Raw genomic sequence first — 12,755 nt, 5'->3', positions numbered from 1 at the left:
GCCAAGTGGCTCCGTGTGTGCCACATGCTCAGTTACCCGGACTACAAGTAGCAGCTGGGGCGGAAGAGCTGGGCCAGCTGGGAACCCAGTGGACACTCCCCCGCTTGCCTGCCGGGGCCATCGGCACCCCTCAGATGGACGCCTGCCTGCGCTGGCTAGGCCAACACACTCCACGGGACCGCCAGCCGGGCAGGGCTGACCCTGGGCAGCGGTTGCATGATGGGGGCTGCAGCGGTGCCCTGCAGCAGCCTGGTCTACAGCACGCCAAGCCCCCTGCCTTCGCCACCATGCCAAGGAAGCTGGACAGTGGCCTTCAGCACCCGCTGGGGGACTTCCCGGATATTGTGGCTATTTCTGGGCTGCAGGGCTGCGAGGTGTCTGGCACAGCCACACCGGGCTGCCTCCCTGAGCCCCCTCCCCAGCCCCTGGGGTTCAGCTGCGCTGCCCACTTGGCCCACCTCTAGCAACGATGCCAGCTGCAGCTCCGTTTCTGGGTTTCATCACACAAGGAAGGCACAGCCGGGAAAGACCAACGTGGACGTAGTTCGGAGATGCACGCTAACCACTCCCCAGGTCCAGCACCGGGTAGGCCACCAGCCTGGCTGACAGGTGAGCACAAGGAAGGAGTGCACATGCACTCCACAGAACCCACCTCCCACTCCTTGCCCTCTCTTACTTACCTAGTTGAGATGGTGTAGTTGGGCAGCAGGGAGAGGTGCAAAGTTCCTGACAAGTAGCCTTTGCTGCAGACAACTTGCCTGTGCAGTTTCCTGGCCGGGTCTTTTGGCGGGCTCAGCAGCAAAAAAAAAAGCCAATAGGAATTGCTGCAGTGCTTGTTGAAAAGCTTCCCCCCCCAAATAAAAGGTGCCAGAACGCCGTTCTGAGCATTCTATGAGAAAAAAAGCCCTGATTATATATCTGTAAGAGTTCCACTTGCTTATCAGGCACAATTTCAGATATTGGCATGTACCTTTAAAGGGTTAAATGTAGTGCATTGAACAAGATCTTTAGGGAAGAATTTCTTTTAATGATAGATCCACTGATTTTGTTGTTCAGTTGCTAAGTCATGTCTGACTCTTCCCGACCTCATGGACCATAGCACACCAGGCCCCCTTGTCTTCCACTGTCTCCCTGAATCTGCCAAACTCATGTCCACTGTATCAATAATACTATCTAACCATCTTCTGCCATCTTCTCCTTTTGCTTTCAATCTTTCCCAACATAAGGGTCTTTTCCAATGAGTCTTCTGATTTTGTGACCAAAGTATTTGAACTTCAGATCCACTGATAGTTTCATTTATCTTGCATACAGGAGAAGACATTTTCCTGTATTGTTTCTAAAAGTTGAAATGCACTTCTGTTTGAACTATATTTACTTTCTAGTCTTCCTTTGTTTAGAAAATTTGCAAAAGGCATATAATTTACTAGTTTACAGTAATTTGGTTAATCTTAATTCTATTTTTTTTTAAAAAATAAACCATGTTTGTATTTTGCAGTTTAATCATTGTTAGTCACCTAGGGTATTTATAGTATTTATTCATATTCATATTTACAGTATATTCAAGCTGAAAGAAGATATACATTGAATGATGATCAGACTTTCTATCAGTTAATATAAAATTCTATTTTTCGGTCAGAGTGGAAGCTTAACTATATTGTAAGAAACAATTACTAGGCAGAAGAGTAGCATAACTGTTATATGCTTTTAATTGTATGTTGGTGCTTATGTAAATTAAACAATCTTATAAATAATTGCAACTTTAGTTTCAAAGCCTCTGGCACTGCAAGATCAAAATTTAGACTCAAATAATTATAATAATAATCTTGAAAGGGACCTTGGAGGTCATCTGGTCCAGGGGTCCCCAACCCCCGGTCCGTGGACCAGTACTGGCCGTGGCATCCCAGCAACTGATCTGCACAAACAAGCCAAGTTCCATCCATGAGATGCAGACAGCACACAAAACCACGCACCCTGTCAGAACCCACCCCAATCTACATCTTAGGAAAGAAGAACTCTTGGAGACAGGATTTTCCAAACAGGAACTTTTACATGGTAGTGAATAATCTAGACAGGATCTGGAAACTGTGTCGCAGACTAATATTTTTAAAGTGTCTCTGAGTAAAAACCCCTCTCCTCAGACCATTTGGTCAGTCTCGGATCACTCAAGTTCCATGTGTCAAAACTCCTCGTGGGGAAAAAAAGAAACATCAGTACATTTACAACATTGTTACTTCCTCCCCTTCACATTCCAGTCGGAGATACAAACCAGAATCCCCCCCCTTTCTTTGTTCTTATTTCAAAGGTTTTCTTCCCTGGTCTTTGTGATGGCCTCCAGGCAGGCTGAATAAACAACCTTGTTTGTCTAAGGTATAGAGATGGCCAATTAACATCTTCTCTTTCCCTCCTTGGGAATGGCAGAATCCACTAAGGGGGTGACATTTAGGTTTGCACAGATAGGGACTTAGGAATGGAATATAAATAGATTCTGACACACCCTCTAGTCCGCGGAAAAACCTCTCTCCATGGAACTGGTCTCTGGTGCCCCAAAGGTTGGGGACCTGTGATCTAGTCCAACCCCCTGCTCAGACAGGAAACCGTATACCATTTCAGACAAATGGCTATCCAGTCTCTTCTTAAATTTATTTAACTTCTTTCTCTATAACCACTATGGGGAGTGTATTGAAATGAGCTAAGAACCCTTCTGAATTTTGGAATTAAAAGTTTTGTTTAAAAAATTGGCTGGATTGATGAGTCACAAAACACTTGTAGCCAGGGAGTCAGTTCCATTTGAACTTAAATATATCATAGTGTATATATATTTGAGAGTATAGCATTCATAATACATAACTGTGCTCAGATCCAAATAGTATGAATATTCAGAAGGTATGCAAGGAGCTGGAATGCAAAATGTCAATGATAAAAAATAAAGTTCCAGAATTGTTATATTATTTTTAGCACCGGTTACAAGTGTTTTATGAATTTTCATCTGTGCTTTTCACAAATCATTTATATCAGAATACATACTACCAATTAATTTTACTTAAATAGCTATATTTTGCTAGTGCTTTTCTTATACTCTAGTTTTTGTTCTCTTCTCTAATTTATGCTAATAGTCAAAAGACTGTTAGCATTTTAGACTTGATCATGTATATTCTGCATGTGTGTCTATCCTAGGATAATGTTCCCTGAACAAAGAAAAATATAATGCTTATGAATGCTTATGAACCACATTTCCAAATGCACTTCCTATGATTAAATAATTATATATGATTATATAATCATCATCCTTGCTTGTCATCATGGTCATGCAACTTTTCTTTTATATGGTAATGAAGTAAGTATGTCATTTACATAGAAACCTATAGAGAGAAAACAAAAATAAAAGACATGATTAAAACTGCAAGTAATACAATAGATAATTGTATTAGAACTAAATAATACAGTATTATTTAGATTTCTTCATATTGGAATAAATTTATTAAAAGAAATTGAAGTTAGAGGATATTTCAGCAACTTCTGGAAGAAAAGCGGGGAATAATTCAAATGTAGAAATAGAAATAATATGACTTGGCTTTGGCTACAGGAAACATTTGGAGGTTGTTGTTTATGCAAAATAAAGTGCTTTAAAATACAGAGTGAAACTTCAGACTTTTGCATGATATATTTACTATTCTGAATCTGTAAACAGGTACAGTTAATTCTCATTATTCATGGATTCCATATTTGCAACTTTACCATGTTTCCCTGAAAGTAAGATCTATCCTGAAAATAGGCCCTAGCTTGAGTTTTATGTGTGTGCCAAATACAAGCTGTACCTCCCAAATAAGCCCTAGTTTTGTGTGAGACATACAATAAAAACCAACCTAGGGCAGGGATGGGGAGAGTGTGGAGCTGCCCCATGCACCCAGCACCTACTTACCACTGCAGCCAAGCCTCCCATGCCCTGACACCTGGTGTGTTGCTGCCTGAGTTCTTCTGCGACTGGCGGCACCAGCAGGATGCGCCATGTGGCCTCCTGCTGTAAGTGACAGCATCGGCGTGACGAGCCACATGGCGCGACAAGCCATGCGGCCTCCTGCGAGCAGTGGCACCACCACAATCAGACCAATGGGCATGTGGCATACTGCAAGTGGCGACACTGATGTGATGCACCACATGGCATGCAGCTGAAGCAGCTGCAGAAGTCAAACACCTGTGCAACAGCTGTCAGGGTGTGGGAGACCTGCCTGTGGCAGTCCTAGGTTAAGCGGGTAAGACATCCTCCGAAAATAAAACCTTGTGCCTGCTTTGGAGACCAAAAAAAAGTCCGGGTCTTATTTTCAGGGAAACATGGTTGTCAGAATCCATTTATATTTCATTTCTAACTGCCTCTCTGTGCAAACCCAAATCTCACCGCCCTTACTGGTTTCTGCCATTCCCAAGGAGGAAAGAGAAGATGGGTGCTAATTGCCCCCTCTCTTTCCCTTAGATGTAACGTTTATTCAGCCTGCCTGGTGACCATCACAAAAGACCGAATGAAGAAACCCTTTTCTTCTGAACTCCGAACAACAAAGAAAGGGGGTGGGGAGAATTCTGGTTCTTGCCGAAGAAAGGAAATCCTCTCCCTATCTGATTTACGAACAAACAAGAAAGGGGGGGATTCTGGTTTGTATTTCCGGATGGAATGTGAAGGGGAGGAAGTAATAATGTTGCAAGTGTACTGGTGGTTCTCCTTTTTCCCATTAGGAGTTTGACATCTGAGACTCGACTGAGAAACCACCTCAGATCCTGTCCATTATATCCACTGTCATGTTTAGTAAAAGTTCCTGCTTGGACAATCTTGTCTCCAAGAGTTTTTCTTTCCTAAGATGTGGATTGGAGTGGGGTCTGACATTAGACAGGATCTGCATTGAGAGTCAACCTGGAAGGAAGAACCTTACCGGGGGACTTTGCAAAAAATATAATGTCTAAGGACGAGGCAAAGAAGGAGGAAAGCCCCAGGGAAAGGGAACTTTCCCCCCCGACCGAAACCCCATCAACTATCGGAAGCTGAAGTATCATATTCCTCCGGAGAAGAGATGGTGGAGACGCATGACCGCAAACCGCGGTGGTTGATGGGCATTGAAAGGAAAAGTGAGTGGGAAAAGGCATCGAGGAAAGTGACCCTGAGGCGGGGTGGCCACCAACCTGAATGGAAGGAACAGATGGAGAGCTCCCTGTACGTCAGTGAAGAGGATGGGAGCTATGCACCTCATGCAGAGTGGATCCTAGAGAAAGCTATTGACCTGATGAAGAAAACCCTTAGCTCACTAAGAGAGGAGAAATCTGAATACTACAGCCGCAGCAGCGCATGGGGTCGCAGCTGGAGAGACAGTGGGGGGGCTCCGGAACCTGCAACACTGGGGCTGTCCGCTGAACCAGGAGCTGCCACTTCAGCAGCACCCACCACCCGCCGAACCGCAGACGGGGATCAGGATGGGGGGCAATACCGCCCGCGGCACAGATACCGATCCATTCAAAGACTACCGCCCCTGGAAGCAAAATTCAAGAGGGAGCCACCACGCTTGGGGTTTTTCCTAACTCAAGTTCTCAGTTATATGGAAGAATACGGATGGGACATCTTCAGTGACAAAGCCCGCATCCGCATCCTACAATCTGCCCTGGATGGACCGGCTGCAGACTGGGTGGTGAACCTGAATGACTCCAACGTCCCAGAACTAACGACTTCAACCGGTTCATGTCATCCTTGGGGAGGCGGTTTGAGGACCCTTTGGCTGATCGTAAAGCCCGGGAGAGAATCAAAACAGTGAGGCAGGGCAGATGGCCGGTGGCTGAATAGAATTCTGAGCCATTGCCAATAAGCTGAACTGGCCAGAAGACATCCTCCTTAGCCATTTCAAAGACGGGCTAAACTACGACCTGTATGATGCTTGCCTGCCTTGAGGAAACCCACACCACCTCGATGACTGGTATGTTCTGGCAGAGGAGGCAGAGATAGACCTACTGAAAAGGGACCACCGGGGGAAACCATGGGCCCGTCCACGCCCGAGCAAACACAAGAGCCAGCGAAACCACTGACTAAGGCAAAGAAATCAACCGGCTGTTTCAAATGCGGGAGAGAGGGTCACTGCACTGCAGAATGCCACTCAAAAGCCCCTCAGCACAAATCAGAGGCATCACCCTCCAGGAGACCAGGGAAGTCCCAAAGTAACCCAAAAGAACCTGCCATGAGGGGGACACAGGCTGTAGAGTCCCCAATCCCTGCCAAGGACTAGGAGGGGATTCCGGCCTACATTGCAGGGGCAGTGGACACCTCGGAAGACAGCTCAGAGGGAGAAACCTTGGTAAGTGGATCCATTCCACCCATCTGGTGTGCAAGTTCAGAGGTTTTGCTTGATAACAAAATACAGGAAACCAGAATTTGCCTTCAAAAGTACGTGTTTATTCAGCTGAATAGAGATGGGCTTTTCTAAAACAAATGCGAAAAGCATCACATAGCAAAGATGTCTTATTTTTATACTATTTTGGTTATATAACCACTTCACCCAGCAAAGCTGGCACTCAGAAGATTAAGACTTCGCCCCTTAGGGCTGGCACACTATAGATAAGAAACTAGAAAGCAGAAGTAGCTAGCAGGTTCCCTTTTGGGTGTTTCCCCAGGACACCATCTGTCCCTGGGTGAGTTAGAACATTGGGTGTTTCCTTTGCTGTCCTTTCATGACCCAGCATTCAGAGGCCTGCAAGTGACCAGAGAAAGAGGAGCCATCTGGACACATTCACTGTCCCCTAAGTCCTGGTTATCAAACTCCCCCCTTTCATGCTGTGAGCGATACGGAGGAACATGACCTCCAATCTGAAGGGACAGAGGATAAACCTCTTTATTACATTGTCCACATCGATTAGAGCAAACAGAGATGATTAGGGGCAAGCAGTGAAGGACACAGCAGGAAAGAAGAACAAGAAGTACTATAAAGAGAAGACCAAGGAATAATCCCTTAATCCATCCCCATTCTGGGAGCCAGCTGGTAAGAAATGAGAACATACCATGGAAGACCTCCCATATAGCATTAGTAGAAATCTTCAAACCTTCCTAATGCCTTCCTCCATGAGATAGTATGACTAATGTTAACTTGATAATCAGTTATAAACGTACAGCAGTGTGAGTGGACTAAAGCACACAACCCACCTTTTGCAGCCAGTACCATATCCAATTCTTGACAATTCTGTACCACCACTTCCCTTATTTCTTCTTGTTCCTTATTTAGTTGCGTAAATGCTTGTATGGTGTGCTTAAACATGTTCTTTGTCCAGTCACCCAATTCTACAATAGAGTTATAATTCAAACCAACTTCTATAGCTGGTATCAATGCTCATGCAATGGCATTTCCCAGTCCATGAGGTACTGGATGGTGTTCAATATGTTCTTCATGCTCAAGGTGGTCTTCGTCCCGCTGATTGTGGTACGAAAGTTCCAATCATGATGTGGGATAACACGAACAGAGGGAAGATAATTCCTAGGGTACATGTACCAGACCAGTAAGCTGGCAGAAATTTATAGGCAAACCGACTACAAAGAAACCACCAATCTGGATGGTTAGCAAGATAAATGCCTGGTTTGCCTTCCAACCCCTCAGGCATATAGGGTCTGATACCAGACATATAAGCCATGAGTCCCATTGCTGCAAACAAACTAAAGAGCAGAGGGGTCCTTCTTATGATCGAGGCCAAAGGTCTGATGACATCTATACCAATCATCCCACATATTAGTACTGACCTTCCATGTGACTATGCAAGGTGCATAGATCCCCAATTTATATCCGGAAGAGGAATTAAAATGACTAAGGCAGGCTGTTGCAGGGTGCTGGATATGTGCCCCTAATTTAGCAATCCGAAGCTTTCCTGCCCCAAACAGGAAATGTCCAACCCCTAGTGACGTTCATGCTGAACATAAAAGCCCCTAAGGGTGTAGCCTCCATGACCAACCCATGTGTACCAGTGGGAGGTATATGTGTGCAGATCCAACAATTTGTTACATTCAATAGCTTAACCCATGCTTGCATATTCTGTATATGAGTGTTGGAGCCCCAAATCCCCAAAGAGGGACTGGGAAATTTGGGACCACCTCAACCTTCTATTTTACTGGGAGATACAGGAAATGATGTTTGTAATTCTCCAGACAATTCAGGCACAGGCCTAAGATCCCCAGGATCAGAGAGAGGTCGCTGTTTTGCCAAGATGTGATCACCTGGAAATGGTAGAACCCCCTCCTGATGTCTGGTTTCTTCTGGAGGCAAAATATCAGATGTCTTACTTTGTTGTGCAAAGTACCCTTTTTAGGTCCAACCACATCATTATGGAAAACATCTGGCTGAAGTCCTGAAATTGACCTGCCAGAGTGGGAGGCACATGACGGGGCCTTTGGGTTGTCTTTGCCACCTTCTGGACTCTCCTGATTACGAGGCCTTCTTCTCTGAAACATGAGAGGCGTCGAGTGTTGTCTGCCAGGTCTGTGCCTCCTACTGTATCACACACCTCAACCATGGCCAGAACCTGACCACCCCTGCCAAACTCCATAGGAGAAAATAAGGCTCCATAAAAAGAAAGAAAGACAGAAAGAAAGCATGGAGCAGGGTAAGAAAAACAAGATAGAACAACAAAAAAGAAAAGACAAACGACCCAAACAAAACACTAGATGTCAACCAAGGGAGAGAGGAGTGATGCCTGTGATGCAAGGAAGCAGAAAACCGGTGAGAGGAAACCGCCCATGTAGCAGCCCGGCAGGCACAGGTATCACAATGACCAAAATGTCCTGGCATGCAGATCAGTGTGGGCCTTCAAATAGAAGCTTCAGCCCAAGGTCTTCCTCAGCACCAGGAGCCACATTCCAAGCAACTTGGTCCTCAGGGTCAGAAGGTGGCGAAGAAGAGCGAAGACGAGTGTGATGAATCCAAGCACGAATTCCAGCAACCGTGACACGGCGTGAGTAGTGAGAAGAACAATGAAAGGTCCTTTCCAACATTCAGTCAAAGGGCCAGTCAGTCCAGGACTTGACAAGACTCAAATCACCAGGAAGGAAAGGATGGAGTGGATGATCCAATCCAGGATGATGGAGGGCCTGAACAGCTTGAGAAATGGAAAAAACATTATTAGCAAGAGGGTGCATATATTCCCTGAGGGCCTGGTTTCCAAAAACAGGGAGGGAAGTGGACAAGGAATAATGATAGAAGAAAGGGCCTACCATACATGATTTCAAAAGCAGATAAGCCAAGAGGTTGTCAGGGAGCAGTCCTCACACACAAAAGAGCAAGGGGTAGTGCCTGAACCCAAGTAAGATGAGTATCCTGAGGAAGCTTGGCAAGATGACGTTTAAGAATGCCATTAGCCTTCTCCACGCGCCCTGATGATTGGGTTCTGTAAGCGGAATGAAGCTGCCAATCAATACCCAGGGCCCTTGACACCTGCTGGGTAACATCAGAGATAAATTGGGGCCCATTATCAGAACCAATGCCCTGGTAAGGGAAAGAAAAACGTGGGATAGTTAACTTAAGAAGGGCTTTGACCACCTCACGTGCTTTGTTAGTACAAGGGAAAGTCTCAACCCATCCAGAGAAAGCATCCACAAAAACAAGCAAATATCAAAAATCCTATTTCCTTGGCAACTCAGTAAAATCAACTTCCCAAAAACTGGCAGGAGCATGACCAGCCGTAAGCCTCCCCAAAGGAAACTTAATAGTCTTTACTGGATTATTACATTGACAAATGATACATTGTTTGATAGTTGTGAGGGCCTTGTCATATATCCCAGGACAAACATAATCCTTTATAAGAAATTCAGCCATGGCCCTACAATCCCAGTGAGTGCTGGCATGCAATTCTCGTAAGAGGGCCCATTATTCATGCTCTGGGAGAAGGCGTTTCCCATCTTTCACCAGCCATTCTCCCTGATAGACAGTATTCATTTTATAAGCTCCATGCCTATCCTATGAAGTATACGTTGGAGCTGGTACAGGCAAAAGTGAAGGTACAAGTGGACCTACATACCAAGGGGACAGGGGACCTGTTGCAGCACACTTGGCAGTACTATCAGCTATAGCATTCCCCTTTCCATGTTAAGTATCATCCTTACCATGGGCCCTCGCATGCATGACAGCCACCTTCCGTGGGAGCAAAACAGCATCCAATAGCCTCAAAATCTCTTGTCCATATTTTACAGGGTTACCTTGAGCAGTGAGTAAACCACGTTCTTTCCACAAGGCCCCATGTACATGTAAAGGAAATTTACTATCTGTAAAAATATTAACAACCGCACCTTCTGACAATTCCAAGGCCCTCGTCAAGGCAATGAGTTCAGCTTTTTGAGCCGAGGTACCTGCAGGGAGAGCTGCAGCTTCCACCACCTGATCCAATGTGACCATAGCATAGCCAGCCAGCCGTTCTCCCTGATCAATAAAACTGCTGCCATCTGTATACAGGTCCCTGTCCGCATCCTCCAATGACTGGTCAGTTAGATCTGGCCGACCAGAAAATACTTCCGTAATAGTATGTACACAATCATGATCACTATCCTGTTCCAGTTGAGGAAGAAAGGTTGCTGGATTAAGCCTGCCACTGTGCTCAACATGAACCTGTGGGTTGTCAAGGAGTGCAATCTGATACCGCTCTAATCAGGAGGCCATAAGCCAATGGCCCTCCTTGTATGCTAATAAATCTTGGATGGAATGGGATGATTCCACTGTGATAGGAGCCCCAAAGATTAATTGTTCAGCAGCCCCCAAAAGAAGAGCACCTGCAGTAGCCCAAAGACATGCTGGCCATCCTTGCGCAACAGGATCCAGTTGCTTGGAAAAATAGGCTATGGGGTGATACCAAGTACCACGGGTTTGAGTAAGGACCCCAGTAGCCACTCCTTTACTTTCAGCCACATTCAAGGTGGCTTAGTAACATCAGGAATGCCAAGGCCTGGAGCACTGACTAAAGCAGTTTTAATGTTATTAAAGGCCACTTGACAATTCTTGGTCCATTCAAAAGGTTCTTTATGTCCTGTAGCGGCTTGATGCAAAGGCTTAGCCATTAAAACAAAATTTGGAATCCAAATGCGACAGAAAGCCATTCCCAAGAAACCCCTAAGCTGACGCTTGGTACCAGGTGGTTTAAGGAGGCACACAGCTTTGATTGTCTCTGGGGATAATTTCCTAGTCCCTTGTGACAGAATATAACCTAAATATTGAATCTCTTGTCTAACAAGCTGAGCTTTAGAACGGGAAACTTTATAGCCCCAATAACAAAGGGAATTTAACAAAGAAACTGAATTCAAAAGACAATCGCCCTCAGTGGGGGCAGCTACCAATAAGTCATCAACATATTGTAATACCACAACAGTAGTGTTTTCCACAGGCTGCCATGTGGCCAAATCAGAGGCCAGGACAGTACAAAAAATAGTAGGGCTATTTTTAAATCCTTGAGGAACAACAGTCCAGCAAAGCTGCCTATGTTGTCATTGAAAAGCAAAGAGGCTGGCTGACACAAGCTAAGGGGATACAAAAGAAAGCATCTTTCAGATAAACAACAGTGTACCAAGTAAAATGTGGACCCAGTTGAGAAATCAACATATAGGGGTTAGGCACCATTTGATGCAATGTCGCAGTGATAGTATTGATAACCCTCAAATCTTGGCAGAAGCAGACGGCACCATCCGACTTTCTAACAGGCCGTATTGGTGTATTATAAGGACTGACAATTTCCCTTAGAAGCCCATAAGCCAAGAAATTTGAGATAAGGGGCTCTAATCCTTGTAAAGCCTCCAAGCTAATTGGATATTGATGAATGGAGACTGGCTGTGCATTAGGGTGCAAGGCTACTTCCACTGGAACTGCATTAACAGCCCGGCCAGGGACCTCTGAATACGATACATTAGGGTCAACAAAGAAATCTAACAGACCAGAACACTCATGTGTATCCTCAGATGAGGATAGTTGAAGGGTCAGGAGATGCCAGGCTTGTTCAGGAGGAACTGTCAATTCAACCTGCTCCCCTTTGAAAAAGAAAGTTGCCTGTAACTTAGCAAGTAAATCACGCCCTAAAAGAGGCATACGGCAATCTGGAAGGTAAAGAAATTGATGAGTAAGGCGAGTATCACCTAAAGAACACTCTAAAGGATCCAGTATTGCTGCTGACATAGATTGACCACTAGCCCCAATAAACTTAAAGGTTTGTGAAGAATAATTTCCAAGGGGTTAGGAAGTAGGAAAGAAAGGATAAAGTAGAGAGAGGAGTGTGGATACGGTGAAAGGGGAAATGGACAAGCAACACCCAAACTTATGGGTATGTATTTATGTATTGCGGTATATGTGCAGATTTGTTTGTGGAAGAAATGGAAAAATAAAAATGAATATAGATAAAGAATTTCCAGGGGGGTTGTTTAATACTGAACATGATGCTCCTGTATCTATCAAAAAAGGTATTGTTTTCCCTCCGACGTTAAACTTTACCAGGGGTGCAGAGGGAGAATCATTCGGAAGGGCAGGTAGACAAAGGCCCCCCAGCCCCTGACCCCCCTAGTATTTAAAGTGTAGTTGTGGAGCAACATGCCCTATAGGACGGCTGGGAAGGGATCCTAAAGGACATTCCCTGCCCCAGTGGCCAAATTTCTTACACATACGACATTGGTCTCGTCTTATGGCAAAAGACTGCATTGGACATTCCGGGGGTGCTTGGAATCTTGGTGGCATCATTCTACTCTTCTCCCCAGGAAACCTACTGCTCCTTGCCCTCCTCTT

The 12,755-nt window shown here is 45.2% G+C and overlaps 1 protein-coding gene across 3 annotated transcripts in view; it reads left to right on the top strand.

Annotated features, from left to right (window-relative positions):
• YAF2 (YY1 associated factor 2) overlaps positions 1-12,755 on the top strand; it is a 48,590-nt gene that overhangs the window by 12,486 nt on the left and 23,349 nt on the right. The window contains exons 3-4 of one of the 3 annotated variants that reach the window (XR_014492794.1): positions 4,469-4,644; positions 4,726-6,323. The exons of the other annotated variants lie outside the window; for them this stretch is intronic. The gene's annotated coding sequence lies outside the window, so the exon portion shown is untranslated. The remainder of the gene's footprint in view (positions 1-4,468; positions 4,645-4,725; positions 6,324-12,755) is intronic. 3 annotated transcript variants of the gene reach the window in all.

The sequence above is a fragment of the Vipera ursinii genome, assembly GCF_947247035.1.
Source record: "Vipera ursinii genome assembly, chromosome: 6".
NCBI lineage: Eukaryota > Metazoa > Chordata > Lepidosauria > Squamata > Viperidae > Vipera > Vipera ursinii.
Note: the sequence above shows the minus strand (reverse complement) of the source record. Positions and strands in the feature narration are given on the sequence as shown.